Source organism: Anguilla anguilla, chromosome 1 (assembly GCF_013347855.1).
Source record: "Anguilla anguilla isolate fAngAng1 chromosome 1, fAngAng1.pri, whole genome shotgun sequence".
NCBI classification, from domain to species: Eukaryota; Metazoa; Chordata; class Actinopteri; order Anguilliformes; family Anguillidae; genus Anguilla; species Anguilla anguilla.
Genome location: NC_049201.1, coordinates 779,644 through 795,227, shown reverse-complemented (window position 1 = coordinate 795,227; position 15,584 = coordinate 779,644). Strand labels below are relative to the sequence as shown.

General features: G+C 50.9%; 1 long non-coding RNA gene across 4 annotated transcripts in view; it reads left to right on the top strand.

Moving 5' to 3' along the window:
* The window catches only part of LOC118208625, a 53,494-nt gene extending 40,664 nt beyond the window's left edge, over nucleotides 1-12,830 (top strand). For 3 of the 4 annotated variants that reach the window (XR_004761599.1, XR_004761601.1, XR_004761602.1), the window contains exons 3-4: nucleotides 80-140; nucleotides 2,779-3,494. This is a non-coding gene — a long non-coding RNA (uncharacterized LOC118208625). Of the gene's footprint in view, nucleotides 1-79; nucleotides 141-2,778; nucleotides 3,495-12,087 lie in introns of those variants that run through there. The other variant, XR_004761600.1, reaches the window with a different exon arrangement.
* The last annotated feature ends 2,754 nt before the right edge of the window (nucleotides 12,831-15,584 follow it).

Here is a 15,584-nt window from a genome sequence, read left to right as displayed (position 1 = left end):
CCTGTGGCCTGTAACGCTGCCCTGTGGTCTGTAACGCCGCCCCTGTGGTCTGAGAGCCTTCTGCTTTGTTCCCTTTCAGAGGAAGATGGACGCCTCCTCAGCCTCAGAGAGAGCCCCACGCTACAGCGGCAGGTGTGCAGGTAAGCTAAAGCAGCTTTGTGGAGATGTTGGGTAGCCTTAGGAATGAAGCTCTCGACTCAATGCGCATCCTTGCTTCTCGCACACAATGGCATCTCAGTGGCTGAGTGGGTGTTTTCATCAGAAGTGGTGGAATGCGCTTTGTGACGGTCAGAGCTGCATATTATCGCAGTTTGTTTCATGCTTTGATGAAGAGCGGGAAGAATCGCAGGTGCTGCAGCGTTTCTGCTGCGGCTCTGCGATGGAAAGCAGCCTATTTCCTGAGGCTGAACTGCGCTGCTGCTGACATGCTGGAGGCTGTGGGTACTGGTGCAAACTGCGCAACGTGCTGGCTAAATTAATTTAACAGTTGCAAAGCATTGCTCGTTTCACTCTCATCATCATTAGGGTTCTGGTCTTCATTACATTTCTGTCAGAGATGTAAAATTTGTTACAGAGTGTAATGAGAAATAAGACAGGTAGGGCTTTCTGGCACATCTGGTGCACTATATATAATTGTATAAAATTAGAGGAAATTGGTCAGTGATATTGTGTCTACAACCCCCCCCCCCCCCCCCCCCACAACACAGGCTGACCTTAGACACAGCAGCCCAGTCTAAAGCAGTATAACCACTTTGTAGCTGTTGTTGCACCTGAGTTATTTCTGGAGTAATTAATGAGTTCTATTATGCACATAAAAGGCTGAGCAATGTCAGCATTGCTGCAAAATGTATTCTGGTAATTAAGTCAATAAAAGCTAATTGACAAGACTAGTGCCCCTCTATGCACTGGCATCTGAAAGTGCACCCGGAATGAATTTGTCCTCTGTCCCTGAACGCAGGCTTAGAGGTCACTCTGTGACCACGGCTGATTAAGGACAGACTCAGAGCAGAGGACAACATGCTTCAACAAACAGTTTTTGGAATGAGAGAGACAGGGTTAGAGGGAGGGATAGAGAGAGAGCAAGAGTTTGTGGGGAAGAGTGTGAGAGTGGGGGAGAGCAGGGGTCCGGGGGAGGGGGGCAGAGCAGGAGAGGGAGGAGCAGCTGGAGAAAGTAATGGTGCTGTGTGTTACAACATTATTAGAACATTATTAGAACATCCATCTCGGACCCATAAGGCAATGTGCAATTTGCAATGGCGTCGCCCAGGGTTCAGTCGATTAGGGGTCTGCGTTTCATCACTCTGTACCGCCCCCTGCTGGTCGATCGGGTGCCTGTGGACTGCATGTCAGACGCCGCGTATGAAAGGTCTTCCTCTGACTGCGCTCTGTGCGAGCTCGGCTATAGTCTGTGGCTCAGTGACACCTCGCCTTCTGCAGGAGAACTGCAGGTGTCTGTACTCTTCCGAATCCCAAATCGGCTGCGGATGCAGACAGATGGGCCTTCCAAATTTGGGTGGGAATGGGACATGTTCAGCCCCGTGCTGGGTGCCAAATTGATTTTTTTTAAATAATATAATTTCCAGTTGATTTAGAGTCTTTGCATACTGTAATTTATCATGGTTATGAAATCATTTACATGTTAATTGGCTAGAATATATGGTTACTTCACTGAACTGCTACACTTCTTTATTAGCCTCTGGCAACATTTACTGTGTTTATCATACCTATATAGCATATGAGAGCAAGTTAGCGAGAGAGAGCAGAAGACTCTGGCTCATAATGTGACAGAAAGAGAGACAGATGGTATGGATGTTAGTTTTTAAATTTATTGGGAAAATAGATGCTGCATCCTAATCTGATGCAAAACACTAGGGTAGCAAACATCTGCTCAAAGTGTATCTCAGAAAGACACAATCTCATTAGCCTGAGTCTGGGAGCATCTGATGTAGCACTGGGTAAGTCTCACTCCACACAATTTGGGATCACTCCCCTCTAATTAGATTTCAGCGTTTATTCTCTCTCATTCTTAATTCTTCACGGTGCGAGATTGGTGTGTGTGCGTGGTACTGGAGGACTCTGCAGGGACTGGGGACCACAGCATGTTTGAGATTAATACTTGTTGAGCCAGAAAATTCCTGACATTTATCTGTAACAAAGGGATTTACCAGTATTTGTGTTGTGATGCTAAATGGTGGCATCAGGCAGATCCATGCTGAACCTACATACACACACGCACGCACGCACACACACACGCACACACACACACAGGCACACACACACACACGCACGCACGCACACACACACACACACATGCACACACTCGCGCACACACACACACACACACGCACTTGCACACGCACACACACACACACACACACACACGCACACACACACACACGCACACACACACACGCACACACTCGCACACACACACACACACGCACACACACGCACGCACACGCACGCGCACTCGCACACACACACACGCACGCACACACGCACGCACGCACACACACACACACACACGCACACACTCGCACACACACGCACACGCACTCGCACACGCACACACACACACACGCACGCACACACACACACACACAGTAGTTTATGTTGTAAATGCAGCTGTAAGAATATAAAGCCTCTTATGTCTTCAGCTTGATCTCCTATATAAATAATATGCATCAGCTGGGCGGCTCCCATTTACAGTATATCTGTACATTTCATAAATCATCCGAACAGGGAAGTAATAAACTTTATTTATTCTCTTCCTGCAAGGGGGGTGTTGGTGCGAATGTAATATTACCAGGAGCTGCTATCGCCATGGCGCTGTATGGCGGGAACAGGAGCCCTTATCGCCATGGCGCTGTATGGCGGGAACAGGAGCCCTTATCGCCATGGCGCTGTATGGTGGGAACAGGAGCCCTTATCGCCATGGCGCTGTATGGCGGGAACAGGAGCCCTTATCGCCATGGCGCTGTATGGCGGGAACAGGAGCCCTTATCGCCATGGCGCTGTATGGCGGGAACAGGAGCCCTTATCGCCATGGCGCTGTATGGCGGGAACAGGAGCCCTTATCACCATGGCGGGAATGAATGGCCATGCAACGTGTGGGGCAGTTTGCCATTGTCTGAGGCAGTGGCCTTTTACACTTACAGACCAGCTGTGGCCAGCTCTGTTCTGGAAGCCGTCGTTTCTGTTTGAGGAATGATTAGTCTCTCTGCATCATTAATATTCTTATTTTGTTTTGCATTTAGAAGCAGAGATTAAAACTATGGGGGGGATGGAGGGGAGGGGGGTCATTTTTGTTTTATAAGCCCCTCTTTTGTTGTATGTAAGTCCCGGTGTGGAAGAAGAGTGGGGAACCTGGCACAGCTAAAGAAACCCACTAAATATATAAATATAGCCCTTCCACGGCTCCTTGATTGTTCTCAGCGAATTGTTGCTGTTTTTCTGAAAGACTGATTGTTTAATAAACAGAACTAGGCATGTCACATCTGTTCTCATCCAGAGAGAGTGAAACACACACACACACTTATACTCACGCACACTCACACACACTCACAAACACACACACACTTATACTCACGCACGCTCACACACACTCACAAACACACACACACTTATACTCACGCACACTCACACACACTCACAAACACACACACACTTATACTCACGCACACTCACACACACTCACAAACACACACACTTATACTCACACAAACACACACACACTTATACTCACGCACACACACACTTTCACACACACTCACACACACATGCACGCACGCATGCACACATACACACACACTTTCACACACACACATAAACACACACACACTTATACTGATGCACACACACACACACACACACACTTTCACACACACTCACACACATGCTCGCAAGCATGCACACATACACACACACTATCACACTCACACACACACACACACACAAACACACCCTTCCCTCTCTAAATGCCATTGCTCTGGGCTTATTCTTCTCCAGACAGACCTGCTCTAATAGCACCTAATGGAATTCAAAGTGGGTTCTCCTGCATCTTAAAAAAAGGTAACGATGTGCTGTACCCACCAATGAGAGCTCTGATAATTCCATCTGTCATTCCATAGCTAAGGGCTAACTCACAACAAGCCGTGTCCTCTCACTGTAGTACACCCCAGTCCTGATGGGGTCCTCTCACTGTAGTACACCCCAGTCCTGATGGGGTCCTCTCACTGTAGTACACCCCAGTCCTGATGCTGAGGGAGCTGGGGAGAAAAACACATGCATTCCACAAACAGTCCAAACTATATATGGTTTGGGTGGTGTGTGTGTGTTTTGGGTGGGGGGGGGGGGGGGTTAAAGAAGGATAAAAGAAGGATATCCAATCAGATAAAAATAATAATGAAGTCTTATGTTCTAGATGGGCTGAATGGCCTGTTCTCCTCATTATGTACTTTATGTTCTGATGTGAATATCTACATGATTTATTGTATGCACATCCATTATATACAGTAACGGTGTCAGTATTAGACATGCTGCCCTGTACTAATGTGTGAAGCAGGCAGTTGGTGTTGGGTAAACATGTTAAAAATGAGGCATTTTAATGAGGAAGGTGAGGGGGTCATTTTAGCCCCCCCCCCCCCCCCATGCAGTCTGTTTGGGTACAGATGGAAGCCCCGCCCCCCTGCCTGTGCTGTGACAGACAGACTGACAGACCGACTGATCCTGGGGAGGGGTTCTCCTTTGAACCCCAGATGCTCCCCAATAAAGCAGCTCTGGGGGCTCTCTGCGGCCCTCTGTCTGTCCACCCCACCCCACCCCCCCCACCCCCGGGCACCCATCCAGGCCCCCGCCCCCCTCCCCAAAGCATGTATCTGCTAGACTGGCTTCAACCACCGCCCCTCCCAGTACACCCTCTCTATAGAGCCTTTAATCCTGCTGCTCACCCCAAACGCTGATGATCTCAGTAAATATGCAGTCTAATAAAGAGTGAAAGCAGTGCATTAATAATGTATTTCACATATCGCTACGCATTGGACTGACATATGAAATGCAGGTCATGAATAAATTAATTCATTTTTCATTTGTTACGCAGATTGAAAGGCAAACATGTCAATATGTTTGGGTGGGGCAGGGATTTGAGCGGGGGAGCTGGGGGATTTGTAGGGGGGGTGTTATGCTGGTGCTGAAGGATGGGGGGGGGGCAGAAGGATGCTGTGGAAATGAGCCGTGTTCAGAAGCGGCTCGTTGGATGAGGGATGGTTCGGGGGTGCACTGTACGAAACGGGGTCACACTGAGCGCCTGTCATGTGGGCAGCCAGCTCATCCCACAGGCGGGCTCTGTTTCGGGCTGATTGAGAGGTGGTGATTGAGAGGCATCAATTGTAAAGCGCTTTGGATAAAAGCGCTATATAAATGCAGTCCATTCAGGCACACGGGGGGGTGGGGGGCAGTGGAAATCAGCAATGATGCGCACCTGTAGAGTGTGGGGTTTGATTATAAATACTGGGGTGCGTTTGATTATAGATACTGTGGTGGGGTTTGTTTAAAGATATGGTGGTGGGGTTTGATTGTAGATATGGAGGTGTGGGGTTTAATTATAGGTAGTCATAAGAGTTTGGTAGGTTGTCGTCCACATTGGCTAAAGTGGCCCATTGCTGGCAAATGAAAGGTGGAAGTGAAAATCTGATATCCTGATACCATAACTTGCCAAAGAAAGTTTTTTCCCCTTTGATATCTAAGTCACGTATGCCTTCCTGCTTATTAATGTTCTTCAAAGTGTATAAATCTGTGTCTCATCTTCATCCCGGTCCTTTCTGATCCCGGTCCTTTCTGCCAGGACTAAAAAGGGTGTTTGTAATTAAGCATCCTAAAAGCCTCATGCTGGAACCCTGTCTCCGTGGTGATGTGCAGTGCTGCATTTTGACTGCAGTTAAATCCACTACATCACTGCCTGTCTGAATGGTATGAGAGGGAGACGATGATTCAGCTTTTAAAGCTGTCCAAATGCTTGAAGCACAAAACTAGCAGGACAAAGATCCTCAAACATCTTCTAACATAAGAAGATCCTCTGTCAGTAGAGGTAGGAAGTGCAGGTAGGAATGAGTGACAGGCAAGTCTGCCCAGATATCTCTGTGTGTAAAACCACACGCAGATTTGACCCAGTATGGCCTGTGTGACACAACACAATAAATGTGACCCAGTGTGCCAGGTGTAACCCTGTGTGACCCAGTGGAGCCAGTGTGACCCAGTTTGACCCAACATACTCAGTGTGACCCAGTCTGACCCAACATACTCAGTGTGACCCAGCACAGCCAGTGTGACCCAGTTTGACCCAACATACTCAGTGTGACCCAGCACAGCCAGTGTGACCCAGTTTGACCCAACATACTCAGTGTGACCCAGCACAGCCAGTGTGACCCAGTTTGACCCAACATACTCAGTGTGACCCAGCACAGCCAGTGTGACCCAGTTTGACCCAACATACTCAGTGTGACCCAGCACAGCCAGTGTGACCCAGTTTGACCCAACATACTCAGTGTGACCCAGCACAGCCAGTGTGACCCAGTTTGACCCAACATACTCAGTGTGAGCCAGCACAGCCAGCGTGACCCAGTTTGACCCAACATACTCAGTGTGACCCAGCACAGCCAGTGTGACCCTGTTTGACCCAACATACTCAGTGTGACCCAGCACAGCCAGCGTGACCCAGTTTGACCCAACATACTCAGTGTGACCCAGCACAGCCAGTGTGACCCTGTTTGACCCAACATACTCAGTGTGACCCAGCACAGCCAGTGTGACCCAGTTTGACCCAGCATACTCAGTGTGACCCAGCACAGCCAGGCTCATGGGTATAATCTCTCATGAGTAGCAGCCTTTTCCCTGTAAGCTCTGCCCCCCCTTCTCTTTCTCTCTCTCTCTCACTCTCTCAGGACAGTGGCTGTTTGAGCCATTTTATGTTGATTTATTGGGAAATTAGTCGGAGAGACAGAGAGAGAGATCCGCTTCCTCTACAACCTGCCCCCCACCCCATGGACACAGAAAGGAAGGGTGGCGGGTCGGGGGGGCTTTGGGGGTGTTTGAGACAGCTGTCCCCCAGCTCTTTAATTACCCGAATTAAGTTCCTCATTTTACCCCTCTTTAAACAAGCCAATAATGCCGTTTACTGCGGCTCCAGTATTGTGCTTTATCTGCAGATACTGCTGAGGGTGCAGCTCTCTCCCTCTCTCTCTCTCTCCCTCCCTCTCCCTCTCTCTCTCTCTCTCCCTCTCTCTCTCTCTCCCTCCCTCCCTCTCTCTCTCCCTCCCTCTCCCTCTCTCTCTCTCTCTCTCTCTCTCCCTCTCCCTCTCCCTCTCTCTCTCTCTCTCTCTCTCCCTCTCCCTCCCACCCTCTCTCTCTCTCTCTCTCCCTCCCACCCTCTCTCTCTCTCTCTCTCCCTCTCCCCCCTCTCTCTCTCCCTCGCCCTCTCTCTCTCTCTCTCTCTCGCGCTCTCTCTCTCTCTCTCGCTCTCTCTCTCTCTCTCTCTCTCCCTCTCTCTCTCGCTCTCTCTCTCTCCCTTCCTCCCTCTCTCTCTCCCTCTCTCTCCCTCTCTCTCCCTCCCTCCCTCTCTCTCTCTCTCTCTGAGTGGGGTTCTGGGTAAGAGAGGCAGCGCTCACTCTCTCTCTCTCTCTCTCCCCCTCCCTCTCTCTCTCTCTCCCTCCCTCTCTCTCTGAGTGGGGTTCTGGGTAAGAGAGGCAGCGCTCGCTCTCTCTCCCCCTCCCTCTCTCTCTCTTTCTCCCTCCCTCTCTCTCTCTCTCTCGCTCTCTCTCTCTCTCTCCCCCTCCCTCTCTCTCTCTTTCTGAGTGGGGTTCTGGGTAAGAGAGGCAGTGCTCTCTCTCTCTCTCCCTCTCTCTCTCTGAGTGGGGTTTTGGGTAAGAGAGGCAGTGCTCTCTCTCCCTCTCTCTCTCTGAGTGGGGTTCTGGGTAAGAGAGGCAGTGCTCTCTCTCTCTCTCTCTGAGTGGGGTTCTGGGTAAGAGAGGCAGTGCTCTCTCTCTCTCTCTCTCTCTCTCTCTCTGAGAGGGGTTCTGGGTAATGGAGGCTTAATGAGTGTACTAAAACGTAATGGAATGTGATTTAAGAATTCTGCTAAGCCAGTACCTCCTGTGCTTTCACTGAGGAGGGTGATTTTTTGCTGTCCGGTTGGGTGGGGGGGGGGGTTGGGGTAACCTGGAGCTCCACCTGCAGTGGTGGGATGGGGGGAGGGGTCAAAATACAACAGACTCAAAGAGCCCCTCCCCTCCTTAATTTTCGACAGTCTTTTAACTGACCCAGTGTGGCCAAAACCCAATCAGCCGCTAATGTGTTCCTGGGGCGGTCGGATCGATCTCGCAGTCCGATAACTCATTAGTCGAAGAGAAAGCTTTCTCTAGCTTCTGATTGGCTCTCCCATTCAGTGCCTCTCGAGGGAAGTGCGATCCTACCGCTTTTTTTTTTTACCTCCTCGCCTCCTTTCCTAGTGTGGAAGGCCGAACGTGAGTAAATAAGTGAAAGTGACATATCACACGTTGTCAACATGGGTGCATTCCAGTCACTAACTTTATTTGTCCTTTGTCTCTGCGGTCCTCGATTGAGGTGCGCCATCTTTTAGGACAGCTAGCAGCTAGGAGGCTCCCGAAGAGTTCTTGAGCAAGGAAACACGAGTGCGTCCTTTGCGGAAGTATTTTTTTTAAGTGAACGCGTGAGGCATAATGATCGAGCTGTGGATCCCGTCTCTCCATCTGCCATGTCTGTAGTGGATGTTGCTTCAGACTGATGCTTGAGAGAGCGAGGGCGCTCCATCTGCCTTAAACACGTTTCCTCAGGTTCTCTGTCCCCGTCTCCTTTCCTTGCTTCCATTCCTTGCGTCCTCCGATGGGTGGAGCCAGGAGCAAGGAAAGGAAGCAAGGAGATAAAATCAGCGAATGGAATGAGCCGATGTTGAGCCGTGATTCCAGTTGTCAGTTTCACACATTTTTGACCCGTTTGGCTTTCCGTACTAGTAAAGAAGAAAAATCAGCATTTGGAACGTACCCACAGACTTTGGGCTCATCAGAGACAGCTCCATGTGACCTACAGCTGATCAGCCTCCATTTAAACCAGCTGATCAGCCTCCATTTAAACCAGCTGATCAGTGTCTGTGGCAATAAGCTGATCAGTGTTTGTGACAACCAGCTGATCAGCATCCATTGAAACCAGCTGATCAGCGTCTGTAGCAACAAGCTGATCAGTGTCCATGACAACCAGCTTATCGGTGTTCATGGCAACCAACTGATCAGTGTCTATGACAACTAGCTGATCAGTTTTCGTGGAAACTAGCTGGTTGGGTTCAGCTCCATTTGAGGCACAGAATTTGGGAGCCTTGTTTACTGTGGCAAAAAAACTCTCAGTGCACAGTGCAGGAAAAAAATGTAATTGTGGCAAATATAACGCATCAGGTTTCTATAAATTTGTTTGCTAAGCTAATTCCCAGATTTTGCTATTGTGACAGGTCCATAAAATGGAACCGATGATGGAGTAGTCTAATGAAGGGAAAATGGACAGTTTTGAGTTATGACTGGCAGTATGTTTCTGAAATGGAAAACGCTGTGTTATGCCAAGCAGGCCGCAGAAGGCCGAGCCGTGTGTTCGGCAGAAAAACCCCGATCGGCATTCATATCCGGCAGAAATGTAGCGCAGAACACCGCAGAGAGGAGCACAGATCTGGGGTTTTAAGGGGGAGCCTGCGCCTCTGGAGCACAGATCTGGGGTTTTAAGGGCGAGCCTGCGTCTCTGGAGCACAGATCTGGGGTTTTAAGGGGGAGCCTGCGCCTCTGGAGCACAGATCTGGGGTTTTAAGGGCGAGCCTGCGTCTCTGGAGCACAGATCTGGGGTTTTAACGGGGAGCCTGCGTCTCTGGAGCACAGATCTGGGGTTTTAAGGGGGAGCCTGCGCCTCTGGAGCACAGATCTGGGGTTTTAACGGAGAGCCTGCGTCTCTGGCTTTATTGTGAGTGTCAGTTTGGCAGGTCTGCGATTCCGGCAGCCGGTTCGAGCGCCGCGGTGATGGCGACTGTGGAAACGATGAACGCGTCTCCGATGGGCACCCAGGAACCACAGAACCACAGAACCACAGTCCTGCCTCTCACTGCCAAGCCTGAGAAAGGGAGGAGAGGGGGGGAAGGGGGGAGAGGAGATGAGGGACAGAGGGGAGGAGGAGGGGCGTAAGGGTGGAGGGGTGTCTGACAGGCCCAGTTTTCACCACAGGGACCTTTTTCTTTTTCTTCTTTTGTTTCCAAACATCAGCTCTGCTCTGATCAGCTGTCAAAGAGAGATGCGTTTATTCTTTGTTGTATTTCCTGGTTCCCTGGCTGCCTGATTTTTTCATTCTAGTGCACACTCCTTCCCAAAGCCCCCGTGGTCTTCCCCTGTGTCAGCAGGAGGGGGGGGGGGGTTTGTCCTTAAAGGAGAAAATAATGCTCTATTGAGTGAAGTCTTCATGTCTTCATGTTCTCATTTGTCTGGGGAAAAGGCTTCTGAAGTTCGCTGACTCGGTGCTTTTCTTCCTAACCGCTGGAGAGGAGCGGAGCCACCTGATTGGCTCCTCGGATCGGCTCCTCGCGGTGTCTCCGCGTGTTGCCGCTGACTGCTCTGATTGACAGGTGGCGCTGGGATTGGCTGTTTTCCCTCCCCCCTCTCGCCTTCGCTAATTGAGCTGCAGAAACTCCAGCAGTCTCTCCAGGGCTGCCGCCTTAGGCCCAGCTCAACACGTCTGGGGCAGAAGCCCGCTGGCTTGTTCAGGCGTCGCCTCTTCCTCATCTGCTCTTTTCCTCCCCTTCCTTCCAGGCTTTTCCACACTCTCTCTGCTTTTCCTTTCCTCAGTTTTCTGTTCATCCTTCCCTCGGCCTTTCTCAGTGTCTGGGCCCGTGAGGATCATGGCTGCACTGGTCCATCTCTTTAACACCCCTCAGGAGGCCCCTCCAGCTCCCCCACTAGTCCCCTGTGATTGGTGCACCTGGTCCATCTCTTTAACACCTTTAACGCCTCTCTGGAGACCCCTCCCCCTCCCACTCCAGTCCCCTGTGATTGGTGTACCTGGTCCATCAGGTAGGCAGACAGGCGAGCGAGTGGTGGGGCGAGCAGGTGGGCAGGTGAGTGAGCAGGGGGGCGAGCTGGGGGGGGGGGGGCATGCTAATGCTCGTGTGTGCATGTGATTAGGCCCTGGTGGGCCGGGAGAACGGGAGCTGAACCCGCAGCCCCAGGCGCTCTGCAGGTCACTCAGTCAGAGCGGCTGTATCTGCGGAAGCCTCCGCCTCGCCTGCCTTCACCCGAATGTGCACCGGCTGCCTTTTCATTGTCCTGACTGACTGAGATTGGCCGATATTTTCCTGCGCATGAAATTGCGGCAGAAGGTTTTGGGGCAGGACTCTGCGCCCCAGCATCACCCCGATGCCTGTCCGTTTCAGCTGGAGCCGTCAGTCGAGATTAGGGAAGTTTCTGAGGAAAGCGTGCAGAGCAGGTGACGTGGGGGGGGGGCAGTCGGTGTGTTTCAGACAGGCCGGTTTAATGCTGCTGCTTAATGAGCCAAGGTAATGGCAGTGAAAGCAGCTCCTCATTGCTGGGAAAAGCACATCAGAGTGGGCCCCCCCTCCCCACCCCCCTCCTGGCTGGTCAGGTCAGAACATTTGTACCAGCTCTGGGACAAGCAGGCAACTGTTTCATCAGGTTTATGGTCTAATGTGCACTAATGAGTTTGTTGCTTTGATATCGCAATGAGCAGGCTGTTACAGTGATGTCATAAGGTGGAATAATGAGACTTGTGAGTGATATCATCCTGAACAGTACTGAGTGTGCTACTGTGATGTCACAATGCGCAGTCATGAGTGAGTTGCAGTGATGTCACAATGAATAGTAATGACTGTGTTGCGGTGATGTCACAGTGCATAGTAATGACTGTGTTGCAGTGATGTCACAGCGCATAGTAATGACTGTGTTGCAGTGATGTCACAGCGCATAGTAATGACTGTGTTGCAGTGATGTCACAGCGCATAGTAATGAGGTATTTTCTGTTTGCCCCCATGTGCTGCAGGCAGCTGTCTGCTGGAGTCTCCCTGCATGGGGAAGTGGAAGGGACAGAGACGAGCCTGAACCTGCAGAAGCTGTACAGAACGTTCACAGCCGTGTGCTTTTAAATAAACAGCAGTTTAATGAGAACGCAAAGCTGTTACATCTACAGCAGAATTAGGTTTAAAAATGGAAAGATTCAGCTCCGACTCCTTGTGGCATACTGAAGATAACTTCGGATCATCCCAGTAAACCTCACAGATGAATATTGTGGCACACAGAATCTCCTTTGCATTGCTGCATCACTTAAAGTATATATTAGTACTGGGACAAAGCACAAAGCAGTCAGAAGTAAATTCACTGCATCCATCAACCAAATTCTCGGGTAAAATAGCTGCTGTTGTGGATACCGGTGCAGGCTGGTGCATAATGGATTTTTTCTTAAGGTGGTCGGACTTCTTAAGGTAGACTTTCTATGTTAAATGCAACTGCCAGAGGGTGACTGCTAAAGCTGAGCTATGTAGTTCTGTGCAGGTTACAGGAGATAAAGAGCAGGTAGGGATCTTTACTGAGCAGGTTCATTACAGAGAAGGCTGAGATCTTTGCATAGCAGGTTCTTTATTGAGCTGTTGGATCTTTACAGAACTCCTCTGTCTCTGGGTGTCAGAGCTCTGAGAGGAATGTGCCGTTGTTCCGGAAGGTTCTACCAGACCTGAAATGAGCCATTGGGTCTGGTACAGACCAGCATGCTTTTGTCATGTCCATACACACGCACGCACGCAGGCACACACACACACTCTCTCTCTCACACACACACACACACACACACACACACTCTCTCTCATACACACACACACACACATACACACATACACACACTCTCTCTCTCACACACACACACACACACATACACACACTCTCTCTCTCTCACACACACACACACACACACATACACACACTCTCACACACACACACACACACACATACACACACTCTCTCTCTCTCACACACACACACACACACACACTCTCTCACACACACACATACACACACACACACATATACACACACTCTCTCTCTCACACACACACACACACACACACACTCACACCCTCTGGGTTATTTCTGACGTGGCTCTGCTGGAACAGGCCAGGTGGAGCATGGCTGCTGTTTCAGGTGCAATCACAGGGCAGTGAGGTGGAGGCTGGTCCAGTGCAGGCTGTTATAACCACAGGAATGCTTCACACTCTTGATTTCCTCACAATAATCTCTCTCTCATTCTCCTGCACCCAATAAAACCACTCCCTCCCTTCCCTGCACCCAATCAAACCACTCCCTCCCCTTCCTGCACCCAATCAGACATGCGGATTGTGCTGGTCTGCACACCAGCTCATCTCAGCTAATGATGTCATCTCATCTCCCCACTTCAGTCATGTGAACGGAGGTTATTCTGACATTTAATGATAATTTCCCTTCTCGATTTGGCCCTTTTCACGCGCGCTCAGGTGTGTTGTTGGCGTGCTCAGGTGCGTTGTCGGCGTGCTGAGGTGCGTTGTCGGCGCGCTGAGGTGCGTTGTTGGCGCGCTGAGGTGCGTTGTCGGCGCGCTCAGGTGCGTTGTCGGCGTGCTCAGGTGCGTTGTTGGCGCGCTCAGGTGCGTTGTTGGTAATAAGAAGCTTATTTGTTGCCGCTCTCGCGGCGTGGCGTAGCGGAGAGGGGCGTGGCAGCGTTTCCGGGCCGACCGCACTCTTGGCCCCCCCGCCCTCCCTGCGCAGGCTAATCGCTGCGATTACACGCGTGATGGAGCCGCGCGTCTCCCCGCGTGATGGAGCCGCGCGCCTCCCCGCCTCTCCCTGCGCAAAACAAACGCCTCCCTGCTTCGCAACGGCTCGCCTTTCACCTCACACCTCTTTCATCCCATTTCCCATCAGCCTCCAGGCCACAAGGAGGTGGGGGAGGAGTGATGGATTTCAGTTTTTAACATCTCATTACCCAGCAGACGCATGAGAAACAGCACTGTGTGTATATGTGTGTGTGTGTGTGTGTGTATGTGTGAGAGAGAGAATGAGTGAGTGTGTGTGTGCGCGCGAGTGTGTATGTTTTCAACATTGTGTGCTGCATAAAGAGTGTGCAACACTTGAATCTACATTCTGCTTTGCCCCCCCCCCCCCCCCCCATCTGTGGCACAGCTCTGTGAGGTGGGGCATTTGGCAGAGTGACAAAAAACCCTTTGCAGACTCTGAGACTCTGATTTGGAGACTCTGAGACTCTGCCTTTGAGACTCTGAGACTCTGCCTTTGAGACTCTGAGACTCTGATTTGGAGACTCTGACTGCAGTCTGTTGGGTGTCTGCTTTAGCTTTATTGATGCCCTGTGGCTCGGAGCACTCTGCTGTCTCTACGTAGAGAGAACAACAAGAACAATTTCCAGAACAATCTCCAGAAGAACGCATTCCCCCCACACATGAAATTTATAGCCTGCGTCTGGTCATAGTGCTCTTGCCAGAAGCCCATTTAAGGCATTTTATGAGCAGAAAGAGACGGAGGTCTACTGTACTGCATTAACCTCGCTAACACCGGCCTCTGCCACAACAGCTTTTACCTTCATTTTCACTGTTATTTCCTTCAGTCAAACCTGGGAGACACACTGCAGCTCTGTACCACTGCGCAGATACTGAGACTATCCCCACACTGCAGCTCTGTACCACTGCGCAGATACTGAGACTATCCCCACACTGCAGCTCTGTACCACTGCGCAGATACTGAGACTATCCCCACACTGCAGCTCTGTAACACTGCGCAGATACTGAGACTATCCCCACACTGCAGCCCACTGCACAGATACTGAGACTATCCCCACACTGCAGCTCTGTAACACTGCGCAGATACTGAGACTATCCCCACACTGCAGCTCTGTAACACTGCAGCTCTGTACCACTGCGCAGATACTGAGACTATCCCCACACTGCAGCTCTGTACCACTGCGCAGATACTGAGACTATCCCCACACTGCAGCTCTGTACCACTGCGCAGATACTGAGACTATCCCCAGACTGCAGCTCTGTACCACTGCGCAGATACTGAGACTATCCCCAGACTGCAGCTCTGTACCACTGCGCAGATACTGAGACTATCCCCACACTGCAGCTCTGTACCACTGCGCAGATACTGAGACTATCCCCACACTGCAGCTCTGTACCACTGCGCAGATACTGAGACTATCCCCAGACTGCAGCTCTGTACCACTGCGCAGATACTGAGACTATCCCCAGACTGCAGCTCTGTACCACTGTGCAGATACTGAGACTATCCCCAGACTGCAGCTCTGTACCACTGCGCAGATACTGAGACTATCCCCACACTGCAGCTCTGTACCACTGCGCAGATACTGAGACTATCCCCACACTGCAGCTCACTGCGCAGATACTGAGACTATCCCCACACTGCAGCTCTGTCTCCTCTGAGGTGGTGGGAGCGGACGCCTGTCCTGGGTAGATGGGTGTGAGAGTGGGGGTGTGTTTAGGG